The sequence below is a fragment of the Leptonychotes weddellii genome, chromosome 7 (assembly GCF_054177405.1).
Source record: "Leptonychotes weddellii isolate Sample4059 chromosome 7, ASM5417740v2, whole genome shotgun sequence".
NCBI classification, from domain to species: domain Eukaryota; kingdom Metazoa; phylum Chordata; class Mammalia; order Carnivora; family Phocidae; genus Leptonychotes; species Leptonychotes weddellii.
The window spans coordinates 60653530-60668318 of NC_138375.1; the positions used below are offsets into that span (position 1 = coordinate 60653530).

Sequence of the window (14789 nt, forward strand, 5' to 3'; positions counted from 1 at the left end):
CAGAGCAGGGAGCCCGATGCGGGACTCGATCCCAGGACCCTGGGATCATGACCTGAGCTGAAGGCAGTCGCTTAACCAACTGAGCCACCCAGGCGCCCCTCTAGAGTGGTATTTATTCATAGGATGCTTCCTTTTGGTAGACCCAACTCTTTCACCTTTAAATTAAAGATAACATTCTATGACCATAAGGGAATTAAGTGAAGGTTGTTCTCTGTGGATATTTGGACTTTTCCCTAAAACAATGGTTCTCAGCCTTGGATGCCCATCAGAGTTATTGGAAGGAACTTTGAAAAATCCTAATGCGTGGGCCCTACCTCCAGAGATTCTGGGGAATTGGTCTGGGGTGCAGCCTGGGCTCGGAGGTTTAAGGCTCCTTGATCTTTTACAGTCTGTAAAGGATTCTAATGTCCGCCCATGTTTTGAACCCCCGATGTAGAGCGGCAGCAGTAACGGGTGCTTGTTACGCTTGATGGGCTGAAAGGGAGGGGAACATGGCCTGCTGACCCTGGGACCCTACCTGACCTCTGCTTTGTCAAGGTGACATGGGATTGTGTGCACGGTATAAAGCATACAGACCCCCAGTGAGTAACATCACTGAGGCATCAGTGTTAAACATTCGTCTAATCAAATTTGTTCATTGCTTAACCAGTGTCATTGTGTGACTGGCAGAAAATCATTGAAAATGGTGTTATTGGTGGCACCAGAATCCGTTACTTAAAATGTGATCTGTGATCCTCTTCCCTTTACTTGTTCTCTTGCCTCTTGTAACTCTCCCTGTGCCCCCAGCCAGAGTTCTCCCGAAAAATGCGAGTTCATCTATTTAGCAAGGATCAAATCCAGCCGCACTGCAGGCACGGTGGCAGCACTTCAGCTGCACCGTGGACTAAGGTGGACACGCTCTCCATTGTCTTCAGTGAACCGTCTCCCGAGGTAAACCGCAATGAACAGTAGCGTAGTGGCCGGAGTGTGGTTAGGGAGCCCTGTGAGGAAAATGGACAGGGAATAACAGGGAGGACGCCCTCTGCATATTTATCTGAGGTCCTGTTTGAGTTAAGGCTTGGGGAATGAGAAGGTGCCAGGCCAGCCAAGAGCAGAGCCGGGCGGAGGAGCCGCGGGTGCCGAGAGCCGCTGCACTGGAAGCTCTGCGCCTGGACAGAGGTGAGGGGGACCGCGGAAGGTGCGGGTGGCGTGACGCAGGGCTCGCGGCCGGGGGACCAGTGTGCATTTATGCCAGGTGGTTGAAGGGAGTTTGCAGCTTGTCGGATTGTCTTGGCTGCGTTTTAAATAGGGGGTGACATGATACGATTTACATTTTGAGGTCATTGTGGCCACCCTGCCCAACTGTTGCCAGTCTCGGCCTTTCTCACCGTCCGCTCTGGCTCCTGCTGGTTCCCGTCCTCTCCCTCCGTCGCGGGGAGGCCCACACCACGTAATGGTCAGCACGGGGCTTAGAGGCCGCAGGGCACAGAAGGCAAATTTGGAGAAGCTCCCATGGCTTCCTTGCTTGTCTTATGACTCAGCCCCTGGGAAAACCGTGGGTGGGACCCCGGCGTACCTGGCTTCGGGTCAGGTTGTGGCGTGTTGGAATCCAGATGGCTGGAGGCCCGGCCCGCGCTCGTGGAGGGGCAGTTAGGGCCTGAGGAGGCCCCGTCTTCCTGCTGGCTACTCTTATTTTCGGGTACCTCATTTCCCTTCGGGAGCAGGGCCTTTAATCTTCTACCTCTACGTTTCCAGACTTTTTGGCCACCCTGTACAGGGAGGCTGAAATCTAACTCCAGCCTTCTCAGTGTCAAGAGCTGTTGACAGAATTGCTGTCATCTCTTGACTTCTTCGCTCTGTTCCTGGGAAGAGAAGGCAGGCCACTGCATCGTGTGAGCCTCTGTTGTTAGAGTAGATCTACCCCCATGCCGCCGCATTTTTTTGCTGAGGTATAATTCACCCGCAACCTTTGTAAAGTGTACGTTCAGTGTTTGGTATATTCCTAAAGTTGTACATCCATCACCACTATCTAATTCCAACACATTTCCATCACCCCCCAAAAGAAACGATCCATTAGCAGTCACTCCCTCTTTGTCCTATGCCCCGGTCTCCAGAAACCACTTACTACTTTCTGTCTCTATGGATTGGCCTATTCTGGACAGTTCATATCTTTGGAATCCTAACATGGGGCCTTTTTTTTTTTTTTCCTGGTGCAGCCCTACTTCCAGGGGCATTGCACAAATAAGAGTCTTTCCGAGAGATGCCCCTGGAGCGCGTGCTCTGTGTGCCCTCATATGCAGAGGCTGTTGCCAGAGACCTAAGGCAGCCCCCACCAGGGTTCTCGAATGGGTGCCAGTCTTGTCCCTGCTTCTTTGGTCAAATGGAAGTATGAAAGCAAGTCTAATGACTTTCTTTTCTATTTTTATTTTTGCCCTGCAGAGAAAGGTAAGGAGGAGAGTTTGCTTTTTATCCTACTCAGTGACTTTTTAAAAAGTCTACAAAAACGTCTATTAATTTTTCTTTTGATTTCATATTTTTCACAAAGATCAGGCTACCACCTTCCTGGGACTACCAGAGTTGGGCCGTAGGAATCAAGCATGTAATCTAATTCCTTTAGTTTTCAAATGACCCAGGCACAGAGAGAGAGGTAGAGTGTGTTTCCCAAGGTCACCCAGAAGCCAAACGTGGTCTGGAACCTCAGTTACTACACAGGAATGTGAAAGCACAGTTAGGCGTATTTTAGATAGATTAAAAGATTAAATAGGAGTCCAGCATTTTGGTGACTACATTCAGTCTAATGTTTGGCAGCACTTTTGCAATCTCATGCCCACTTCAGTGATGTGTCATTTTATCTTCTGTGTCCTCACCAGCCCATTTTAAGCTGTGCCACCGGGACAGAGAAGGTTATTGCTTTTAGCAGTTTGCACAGCTGAATACCTGCATAGCACTTCATTTAATAGACACTTATATACCCCGTTAAGTACTTGCTTTACAAATATAGCTCATGTAATCCTCATGGCACCCCGCTGACGTAAGTACTATGATTGTTCCATTTTACAGATGAGGAAACAGAGGAAGAAATAACTTTTTTTTTTTAAAGATTTTTATTTATTTATTGAGAGAGATAGTGATAGAGAGCGAGCATGAGAGGCGGAGAGTCAGAGGGAGAAGCAGACCCCCCGCTGAGCAGGGAGCCTGATGCGGGACTCGATCCCGGGACTCCAGGATCATGACCTGAGCCAAAGGCAGTCGCTTAAACAACTGAGCCACCCAGGCGCCCAGGAAGAAATAACTTGATCAGGTTCTCACAACTAGTAGATGGTAAAATGTATTTAAACCCAGGGAGCCTGCCTGCCTCAGTTGGTAGAGCATAAGACTGTTAATCTTGGGGGTTGTGAGTTCAAGCCCCAGATTGGGCATAGAGCTTATTTTTAAAATAAATAAATAGGGACACCTGGGTGGCTCTGTCGGTTAAGTGTCTGCCTTCAGCACAGGTCCTGATCCCAGGGTCCTGGGACCGAGCCCCATGTCGAGCCCCACATCGGGCTCTCTGCTCAGCAGGGAGTCTGCTTCTCCCTCTCCCTCTTCTTCTCCGTCTGTGATCTCTCTCGCTCTCTCTCAAATAAATAAAAAACTAAAGTAAATAAATAAATAAATAAGCCAACCAAACAACCCAGGGACTCTGGTTCCAAAGTCTGTGTTTTTTTCTGTTCCACTACGTTGTTCCGTGTGGCTCTTGGGCTATCTCAGATACACGCCATACACCAGGCAGAGATGAAAAGTGAACTGTTGATGTGAACTTCTTCTTTTCTCGATTTGACACTGTCAATACATTGTCTTCATGCAGTGTATTTTTCCTCTCAAGTAGGGTACTGCCCTCCCAAATCCTACATCTGCACATGCATAGGCATTCGCAGTGTTTTGTGAACATGAGTTAGAATGTATTACTAACAGGTTCTTTCGCTTGTTACAGAGCATTGATTTACAAGAGCAGTAGCATAACCAGCTATTTGCAGAGATTTGCTCTGTTTTCCCAGGGCAAGCCCATCTGAGGAAGACACCCGGAATTGGATTTCCTGAGGGAATGTGGCCTTGCCTTTAGTTCTGTATCAGGAGGCAAAGAATCTCAAGGAGAAGATGTTTGGGGATGACCCCTGTGAGGTCAGATCAGAAAGGGGACAGTGAGGGGGAAAATTCGGAAGAGACGCTGTCAAAATAACTACAAGAACTATAATACAATTAACCCCACGTAAAAGCCCCAGCATTTTCTTAGTTAATGATTCATAGCAGACAAAGTGCGGGAGCATAGGTTACAAAGGACTGAAATGTCATTTAAGATCTACAGTGGCAGACTCCTAACCGGAGGTTTGGGACCCAGAGGAGACTTTGAGAAAGTGGCCCTGGTGTGACTGGCATTTGGGTACCACTTTGTTTCAGCAAAGTCAGGCTTCCCTGATGGTGCTGGAGGATGTGTATTTGTGGTTTTCAGACTCATTCGTAAGGGGCGTGTTTGTTTTCGTGTGTGTGTGTGTGTGTGTGTGTGTGTGTTTCCAGAACGTGTAATTATGGGGTTTTTTGGTCCTTTTTTATTGATGAGAATTTGGGAGTAGATCTATTTCCTACTAAGCTGAGTATGTTCCTGTTACACTAGTTTTCCCTCGGCAGCCGGTAGCTCTGTGCTGGGGTGCTCGGGAGTAGGGCAGTGTAGCCCACACGGACTTCACTGGGGGGTGTGCAGCACATGCGACGTTCTGGCTGACTCTGCACTTGGACCAGGAACTGGCATCCTGTAAATTTTGCCTTGAACATCCTGAAATCTTAGACATTTAAACATTTTACTTTTGTCGGCTTTTTATCGGTTGCGTTTTCACTTAGGATTACTGCTAATAGTGCTAAACTATTTTAAGATGGAATTGTGGAGAAAACTAGAAAAAGGGATAAAAATGTCCTTATAACAGCATGTCACTATTTTTGTAGGTAATCACAGCCATCATTCTGGTTAGTTTCCTCCCCCCCTCCCCCTTGCCTGTGCCATAGAGAAAAGAAAGTCTTGAGGAGCAAGTAAGATGAATGATTTAAACGACTTATTCATGATCTACTTTCTGGGCTCTAAAGGAGTTGTGGGGAGAGAGCCCATTCCTAATACTCTGTTCTAGAATGTTCCGTATGGATTTTAATGATTTTTTTTTTTTTTTCCTGTTCATGAGGGCCCTGGAGATGTAGTTTATCTGTCCTTTTGCCTTCATCCACCCCATCTGGGACTTCTCTTTTTCAGGACTGACTTTAAATGAGTATTCCTCATCTCTTATGGTATTTCCAACAACTAGAAATACATATGGAGCATTTTAAGGTAATTTGTGGCTGTTGACAGCATTACCAGTGAGTTAATATAGAAGCTGAGAAACAGTTTCAAAAATTGTTCATGAAATGGCTTTTTTGGTAGCAATTGAAGTAAAAGTGGGGGCTGTAGAAACCTCTTCTGACTTTACTCTGTCACTCGCACACTCTCTGGTTCCTGGGAGTAGAGCTTATCAGCGCCTCTCAGTCACACGGCCACTATATATATCCTGCAGCTTCTGGTAGTTAGACCAGGTGATCTGGTGAAGGGGTGACTTACACGTCTGAGGTAACTCGAGGCTGCTACCTGCCTGTCTTGATGTGGCTTTCTTTTGCTTGGGAAACGTCAGTTTAGATGGTTCTTGTCCAGGCTGTGAAGGTACTTGAGCTTAAGTTAAACTTTATGATATATTTACAGAACCATCAATTTTATCAACAAAGGTTGTTCCAGTAGGATTCGCATCTGCTGTTTTATTGCTTTAGGCATACATTTTTTTTAAACTATCAAATAGTTGAAGGCATTCAGTTTTGAGTTATAAAATGTTAGAGGTGCCTGGGTGGCTCAGTCGGTCAGGCATGTGACTCTTGATCTCAGCTCAGGTCTTAATCTCGGGATCGTGGGTTCAGGCCCTGTGTTGGGCTCCACACTGGGTGTGGAGCCTCTTAAAAAAAAAAGTTATCTAGTTTAGGTCCTAGAGATCAAGCTGCTGGGGTGAGAGCTGCCTTTTACGGATTTGGAAACTAAGGCCACAAACAAGTTACTGGACCAGGGTCATGGGTTTGTGGGGGGCAAAGCCAGGCGTAGGTGTAGGGACGCCTGAATTCTCTGGCCTGCACACTTCAACATTCCTCATGTTTTATATTTGTGACTGAATTTTTCATTTTGCATTAAAAAACAAAACGGTGGGGGCGCCTGGGTGGCTCAGTCGTTAAGCGTCTGCCTTCGGCTCAGGTCATGATCCCAGGGTCCTGGGATCGAGCCCCGCATCGGGCTCCCTGCTCCGCGGGAAGCCTGCTTCTCCTTCTCCCACTCCCCCTGCTTGTGTTCCCTCTCTCGCTGTGTCTCTGTCAAATAAATAATAAAATCTTTAAAACAAACAAACAAACAAAAAAAAACGGTGGACAGTTGGTTAAAAAAAGATCATTATAATTAAACATCAGAATGTTTGACTACTGAATGATGGTTTTTGTTTTAATATTCGGTCCCATTAGAGATGTTTCATATTTTATAGACTCATCTTAAAGTGTATTTGCCTGTGAATTTAGCTTATTTATGTATTTCACTAAGTTGGTCATTTTATATAGGGGAACACCATATTAAAGAGTAAAGGAGCATTTTTTTTTTTTTTTTTACTGTTCTTGTATAGTCACCTTAGAAGATACTTTCTATGTATTTAGGAGGCATATCTAGCTAGCTGTCTCATATCTTTTTCTTTCTTTTCCTTTTTTTCTTTCTTTTTTGAATAGGAGAGAAGGGCTGGGCACGATATAAATGGTAAATAAGCAAATTGCTTTTATTGTATGGGCAGGATCCTCTCTCTTGCTTTGAGAGCACAACTGCTCTGCCGTGAAAAGCAAGTGGAACTTTGCGTCCCCATAGCTTCTTACCTTCCTTTTTTCCATGAAGAAGAAAAATCTTTTCTTTATCAGCATGGAAACAAACTAGTGTTTACGTCTTAAAATATGTCATTCTTTTCCCTTCTAATTTGATGCACTATATGAGTCAAATAAGATTCACAGTGACATTCTTCTAAACCAATAAAGGTTGAAGAAAGTATAGGTAATAAAGAATAGGAAAACCATTTTGAGCTCTCAGGAATTCCTATATCACACTCTCTGATAAATACAGCGGAAGTAGTCCTGTGCATAGTGGGTGCTGTGGATGGTCATGCTACGTGTCTGTCATATCAAAAAAAGGATTATAGACATTATAGTCTGTATTCTTCATATTCAAGCTTCAAATAATCTCTCCTGAAATCTGGAATATTTGCTATTAAATATGATTTACCACATTCAAAATAAAACAAAGCAAATTGATCCCAGGCAGATTTCTTTCTGTTCTTTACCAGCGGCGTATCTCAAAGCTGTTTGTTTATTGTTATAGGGTTTTTTTATTAGCTGCTTTTTTGGATTCACTGTCTGGTAATATAATAGACTCATTAAAATTAAAATTCTGTGGGTGGATACAACCAGTTTTAGTAGTAAAGCCAGTGCTTTGAAGAAATGTATTACTTAATTTTATGTTATTTGGCTAATTTGAATTGTAGCGACCAAGTTATACACAAACCATGAACAGTCCAGGTGGTAGGTACCAGAATTTCTTTGCTGGGGCGCCTGCGTGGCTCAGTTGGTTAAGCGACTGCCTTCGGCTCAGATCATGATCCTGGAGTCCCGGGATCGAGTCCCGCATCGGGCTCCCTGCTCGGCAGGGAGTCTGCTTCTCCCTCTAACCCTCCCCCCCTCATGCTCTCTGTCTCTCATTCTCTCTCTCTCAAATAAATAATAAAATCTTTAAAAAAAAAAAAAAGAATTTCTTTGCTGTGAGTGATCAGAAGCATATGTATATGGATCTGATAATTCCTAGCTCTGTTAACCCTTGCGCAAATTGCTTAACTTTCATAAAACTCAATTTTCTTATAAGTAAAAGGGGTGGATAGTATATGTCAAGCACTTAGCACAGAATCTAGCAATCAGTAAGCGCTTAATTAAGGGTGGTTACTTTATTGACCTACAAAGAAGAAAACGAACTTAATCATAGCTATGCTTAACTCTAGGTTATTGAGCTTTTAAATGATTAAGGGAAAACCTCCTTAGTATTTTCTTTCATTAATTCCTTCCACTTTTTTTGGCTCCCTGTCTTATTTTTTCTTACACCTGTATCAGTAGCTTAAGACATTATTATTCCAAGAGCATTAGAGGACAGGAAAATTTTGTTCTTCCAGGTCATAAAGATGTGGTGGTGTAGCTAATGGTTTTCTTCTCTTACGGTACAGTGTTATACATGTTCCTAAGCACTGGGTATAATTTTAACAATTTGTAAGTATTAAATTCCATTTTTCACTGTTTTGTTTCTATTAAGATTTCCCGTGTCCCACAACTCGGCCTCCACAGCCCTCCTTCATAGGACCCTTCCCCAAGCACACATGTGCTCCTTAATTAGGAGTGGAACTACTTTTGATGTCGACTTTTGGTCCTTGAGAATCACTATTTTGGCCCCAGGGCTTACTTACAATGTCAGATGCCACGTCAGTGCTCTGTATATGCTTGCATCTGAATGCATCTGTCGCTGATTTGCTGTGGTGGATTACCACATGGGGCAGGGAATACCTTAGGTTCTCTGAGGAATGACTCAGTTTGGGAGGGAGAGAATACTAGAAGCCCAAGATCATCTCTGTGCAACCTTTGTTTTCTTTCCACGTGCTTAATGCTATCCTTTGGCCACCCTTCCTTCCTGCCCTTGCTCTTAGAAAATAGCAGTAAAGGTATAAACAACTAGATGGGCCACAAAGGGTGGAGGCAGCCGGTACCTGCCACAGGAGCCCAGTGGTCTGGCCAGTGGGTTCTGTGCATATCAATACCAATCCAGTACTGAGGTAGAGAATTTGTCCACCTTCACACCATGGGCCTGAAAAATGTTCTCAGCAGTGTCCATGTTTGTTCCCATTGACCTGCAAATGAGATTTTGGGATTTCAACTCTTTACTCCCTGTAGCATTTGGGATTTGGAGAGTGAGGTATAATTAAAATCCATGGGTAATTCTCTTATGTCCTTTTAGCCTTATTAACAATGCTGTTAACCCTTTACCAGCTCTGCTTAGCCAGAAGGACTGGAGTGTTCTTATCACTTGCTTTTCCTTTTAGTCTGTTGCCTTGCTGTAATAATAATAAATCGTTATCACGTTATAAGTATTTATCTATTAAGGTAATATTTAACAAGAGCTTCCTCGGTTCAGGTCATTGATTCTAAGTGCTTTACACGTATTAATTTAATCTTCACGACAACATGATAAGTTTTATCATTCCTGCTTGACCAATGAGGACACTAAGGCCCAGAATAACTTGCTCAAGGTCATGTGCCTAGTAAGTGGTAAAAGCAGATTACAAGGTACAAGCCAAGGATGGTGAAATGATGCAAAGTCAGATGAGCACTGGGAAGGACGGAAGGGGAAAGTCTAGCTATTCCATAGTAATTACGAATTTTTTGATAGTTTGCTTTGTTTAAATAGAAAATTAGAATGAGTCCATTCCATGTGATGGCCTATTGGACTCTCTTTTCTCTTTCGGTGTTTATGTGTGTACTGAAGGCCTTTCAGTGCTCTAAAACACAACAGCGCGTGTCCAGTCATTGTTAGAGAAGTTTGTTTGTAAGAAAACCACGAGCTGTTTCCTCAAGAGAGAAATGAAATGAGTGCCTGATGTTCACTTCCGTGTTTAACAAAGCCCGAGAGAGAGCTAGTCTCATGGGAGGAAGCAGTTGTAGAAAGTCTGCTGTTCATTTTTTTTTCCCCACACGGAAATCTTTTTCCTTCCTCTTGTTATAAAAAATAGTACAGGCTCATTACAAAGACCTAAAATGAAATTCTTCAATCCCAATGCCCAGGATTAACTTTACCCAATTTGAAATATATATTTCTGGACACCGTTCTTGGTCTGTAAACACATACAAATATATATCTGCCTCTCTTTTTTTCAAAACACAAAGTTAGTAATCTCCTTTTTACATTCAACCCTATACCTTGGACATCTTTCTCTGTTAATATCCTTTTTCAAGGCTTCAGAATATTTCATTGTGTGGACACACCAACATGTATTTACACAGTTCATTGCTGCCCTTAAAAAATGTGTAGACACATGCTTCTATAATACTTTATTTTCAGTTGAAATTCATTTTAATACCAATATTTCCTCTTTGAACTTCATATTTTGGTCTATAAAATATAGAATAGGAAGAGCTTGTAAGACCGCTTCCAACTCGACAGACATTCGACAGTTTCTAATTCCGCTCTGTGAATCTTTAGAACTGCGAGCCACTCCCCTGGGTCATATTGCCGGTCATCTTCAGCAGCCTAGCTGTGTCTGTGTTGCTCAGCCAGGCCTCATTTCCTTTTTGCCACCTGCCCCAAGTAGGCCAGGCCCTGCCCCTGGAACATGGCAGGTGGCTGAGGAGAGAGAGAACCAAGAGTCCCCAGCACTGAGCCCAGGTGGCCAGGCACTGGATCAGTAGGGAGAATATGCCAGTTAAGAGTCTGCAGAGAGCAATCTAAGACCATGCTGTCCGACTTTTGTGACTGTGCCCCCCCCCCCCAGAGTAGTTCTGAAACCAGCTTCAGTGTCTGTGGTTCAGCTAACGTACCCCACTGCGGGCAAGGGAAAAGAGAGAGAGAATGTATAAGACAGTGGCCCACGCCTGTAGGGGGAGGGGGAGTGCTTGGAATAGTGGCCAGCTGCTTTTGGGATAGTTCCAGAGCTCCTCTAGGGTTTAGCTAGGGATTGAAAAGCCCTGGGGGAGGTTAGTGTTCTAGCCAAACAAATACAGGCCTTTTAGATTGGTTCTTGAAATTTTAGCAAAGAGTTTTGGTTAGGAGATGTTTTTATTTTGAATCCCTTTACACATTTGAGAATGTTCAGGTGAACATACTAGATCATCTTAGAGTGACTCATCCTAATTGTCGCAGAGACATTATTCAATTTGCCTTCCCTGTCTAACTTTTCTTCTCTCTTGGCCGCCCAGTCATTGCTGGAAAGGGGTCGCCTACCCTTTGGCTACAGCCGATTGGCTCCAAGTCCATCACTTGGATTTTCTTTCCTAGAAAGGACGGGGAGGTGGTGCTGAGACTGAACTGTGAGCTGGAGGTTCTGAAACTTGGCTCAGCCTTAGGATCACCTCCCCAACTTTCTTCAAGTTTATACCTGTGCCCTACATGCCAGAGCCTGAACACTAGGTATGAAAAGGACCCAGGCATGTATATGTTTAATTAGTCCTCTAGGTGGAGGTGGATCATCATCGAAGTTTGAGAAACAGTGGACTAGGGCACCAACTTGGTACACTGTCCTGTTCACTTCTAATTGCCCTCCCTGCCCTTCCCACCTCTGCCTGCCTTCCGCCCAAGTAAGCAGGATGGAGGGTGGAAGGGTTCTCCAAGGATCTGGACCTTGAGACTGACGTTTCCTATTTGTCTTCTCTGACCCACTCTGCCCTTTCTGAGCCTTGGTTTTCTTCAGCATAAGACTAGGTCATTGTGGTCCCTTCCAAAAGGAAGACCACGAACCCTTTTTTGTATTGATATTAATGCAATGAATATTTATTAAATGCCTACTTGGTCCCAGACATTTTGCTAAGTGTTATACAGCCTGGTGGTGAGTTGTTCTAACTAGGAAAACAGCCTGGAATAGTGTGGAATTGTGTGAAATAGGCACAGGCTTTGTCGGAGTTACTTTTGGGTGTAAATCCAGTCTCTGCTATTTGTTCTTTTCTTTTTTCTTTCTTCTTCCTTTCCCTTTCCCTTCCTTTTTTCTTTCTTAAGCTCTCCACCCAGCATGGGGCTTGAACTCATGACCCTGAGATCAGGAGTTGCTTGCTCTCCCACTGAGCCAGCCAGACACCCCCAATCTCTGCTACTTGTAGCTACAAGCCCTGCACATGTTATTTTTCTTCCCTGAGCCTCAGCCTTTCCCTCAAAAATGAAAGTAACAATACCTATTTCACAGGGCTATTATGAAGTTAAATAATTATTAGGTAAAATTTAACCAAGGATGTGAAAAACCTGTACTCTGAAAACTATGAGGCACTGATGAAAGAAATTGAAGAGGACACAAATGGAAAGATGTACCACACTCATGGATTGGAAGAACTAATATATTGTTCAAATGTCCATACTGCTCAAAGCTATCTACAGATTCAGTATAATCCCTATCAAAATACCAATAGTACTTTTCACAGGACTAGAACAAATAATCCTAACATTTATATGGAATCACAAAAGACCCTGAATTAGCAAAAGCAATCTCGAGAAAGAACAAAGCTGCAGGTATCACAATCCCAGATTTCAGATCTGTTACAAAGCTATAGTAAAACAGTGTGGTACTGGTGAAAAACAGACACATAGATCAATGGAACAGAATAGAAAGCCCAGAAATAAACTCATGCTTATATGGTCAATTCATCTACAACAAAGGAGGCAAGAATATGAAGTGGGGAAAAGACAGTCTTGTCAATAAGTGATGTTGGGGAAAAAAATTATTAGGTTCTTACCTCTCCCAGTCTTCAGCTGCGCCATGTTGACCAAAATGGAAATGACCTAAAGGCATGGAGCACTGCCTAAGATTTCTTGAGTCCCTGTGTTGCCTGCGAAGTTGCTACATCCTCATTCTGATATACTGAGTTGAAATGTGGTTTAGTATATGTTATGAGGTAGGAGAGTGTATTGCTGAGTAATCACCTGTGTCCACTCACTTGGACAAGGAAGTATATAAGTAAATAGCATTCAGGAAATGGCAGTTGTGTTATTGTTGTTGTTTTTAAAAGACTATTTATTTATTTGAGAGAGAGACAGAGCACTAACAGAGCAGCAGAGGGAGAGGGAGAAGGAGATTCCCCGCTGAGCAGGGAGCCCGATGCGGAGCTCGATCCCAGGACCCTGGGGATCATGACCTGAGCCGAAGGCAGACGCTTAACCAACTGAGCCACCCAGGTGCCACCAGGAAATGGCAATTTTAAGCTCTTCTCTCCCCATAACTAGACTGGGGCACTTCATCTTTTTGAGTCTCAGGTTCCACTTGTTGTGACTAATTGATGATGTTATGACATGTAGACATTTTTAGAAACGAACCTTGGCTATTTTAAATTAAAACAATAATTAAATTCTTCAGTCATATGAGAAATTCTATTAAAAATCTCTTCAGCTTAAGGGTGCCTGGGTGGCTCAGTCAGTTAAGCATCTACCTTCTGCTCAGGTCATGATCTCATGGTCCTGGGGTCAAGCCCCAATCCACTGATAGATCGATAGATAGGGCTCCCTGCTCAGCGGGGAGCCTGCTTCTCCCTCTCTGTCTGCCCCTCCCACTCTCATGCGTGCTCTCTCTTTCTCCCTCTCTCTGTCTCAAATAAATAAATAAATAAATAAATAAATAAAATCTTTTTTAAAAAATCTCTTTAGCTTAATAAGACTTTGTGGTCCTGTCTTCTTTGATGTGCCTTGGTTTTCTACAAAGTCATGGTCAACCTGTGTGTTCAGTTTTGAGCTCTTTTTTCCTACTTTTCAGTGTTAATACATAGTGTTCCGAGTATTAACACAGAAGCTTTTGAATCCATAGTGTTCATAAGTTAGAGGACTAACCATTTTTTTTTATTCCTTGAAGCACTGAACTTGAACTGTTTGGGTGGCTTTTCTGGTTTTGAATCTGTGGATCTTGACTAACCTCTTAAAAATAATGACACAGAATGGAATTGAAAATACCAGAATGTTTCCATGGAATGTTTATTTCAGTTTATGTTTATGTGTGGGCATGTTTGTTGACTGTATCATGTTTGTTTACTTAGTGTTGAATTGCTTTTGTTCCTCAAACCGAGACCAGAAGTGAATTATAACTCTGCACCCCCTCTGCTCAGGAGTGATGTATAAGAAACAAATCTTTATCAAAATGATAACTTAAAAGATCCACTTAAATAGAAATTGGGAGGAAAACGACCTTACCTGTAAAGGGGATACCGTTGTTAGTTCTTGGGCTCATGTGCTTGCCTGCACTTTTCCTTTGGTCCTCCATTACATTTGCCAGCTTTTATCTGAGGAAAAGCTAAAACACAGACAGACATAGTCCACATGTTACAAGCCATTATTTTACAGGCAGCTCTCTTAAATTCATTTTGTGACTCTTTTGTGTAAACTGAAACACTTTTGCCTACTCTTGACTTTCAGAGTAGTGTTCGCTTCATCACTTCTCCCTGTCTCTCCCTCACGCCATCAGCGCTCATCTCAGTCAGCTGTAGCTTTTCCCCTTTAGTTGTTTCCTTAAAACGGTCATGCACACAAACAAATATAATACCCACAGCTGCTTCTCACCAGTTCGGAGGCTTTCTTAGTGAATGACTCGGCATGATTCAGCAGCCCTAACGGTCTCTTTTGGGAACCCATTTTACCAAGTATTTTCAATAGTTAACTCATCTCATAGGCTAACAAGATTCATACTTCTGGTTTACTATTTTAGTTCAAATCAGTTATGATAAGTATCCAGACATATGTCAGGATAGGATAAAAAAATTAATGGAGTTCAGGTTTAGAATGAAGAGATTCCCAGGCCTGGAAGAGATTTCTGTGATTCAGAAGTAAAAGATGATTTTAAATTTATTTCCATTCATTTGCAGAATGAAATTTGTTTAAGCAGTAGTTGATACTGAGAAAGTCATATTATTAAGATGAGGGGAGGAGAGACCACAGCCCGAGGATCACATAGTGACAGTCGGAACCAAATGGACAC

At 43.1% G+C, this 14789-nt stretch overlaps 1 protein-coding gene across 1 annotated transcript in view; it reads left to right on the forward strand.

Moving 5' to 3' along the window:
• REEP5 (receptor accessory protein 5) overlaps nucleotides 1-14789 on the forward strand; it is a 36889-nt gene that overhangs the window by 3222 nt on the left and 18878 nt on the right. The window lies entirely within an intron of this gene.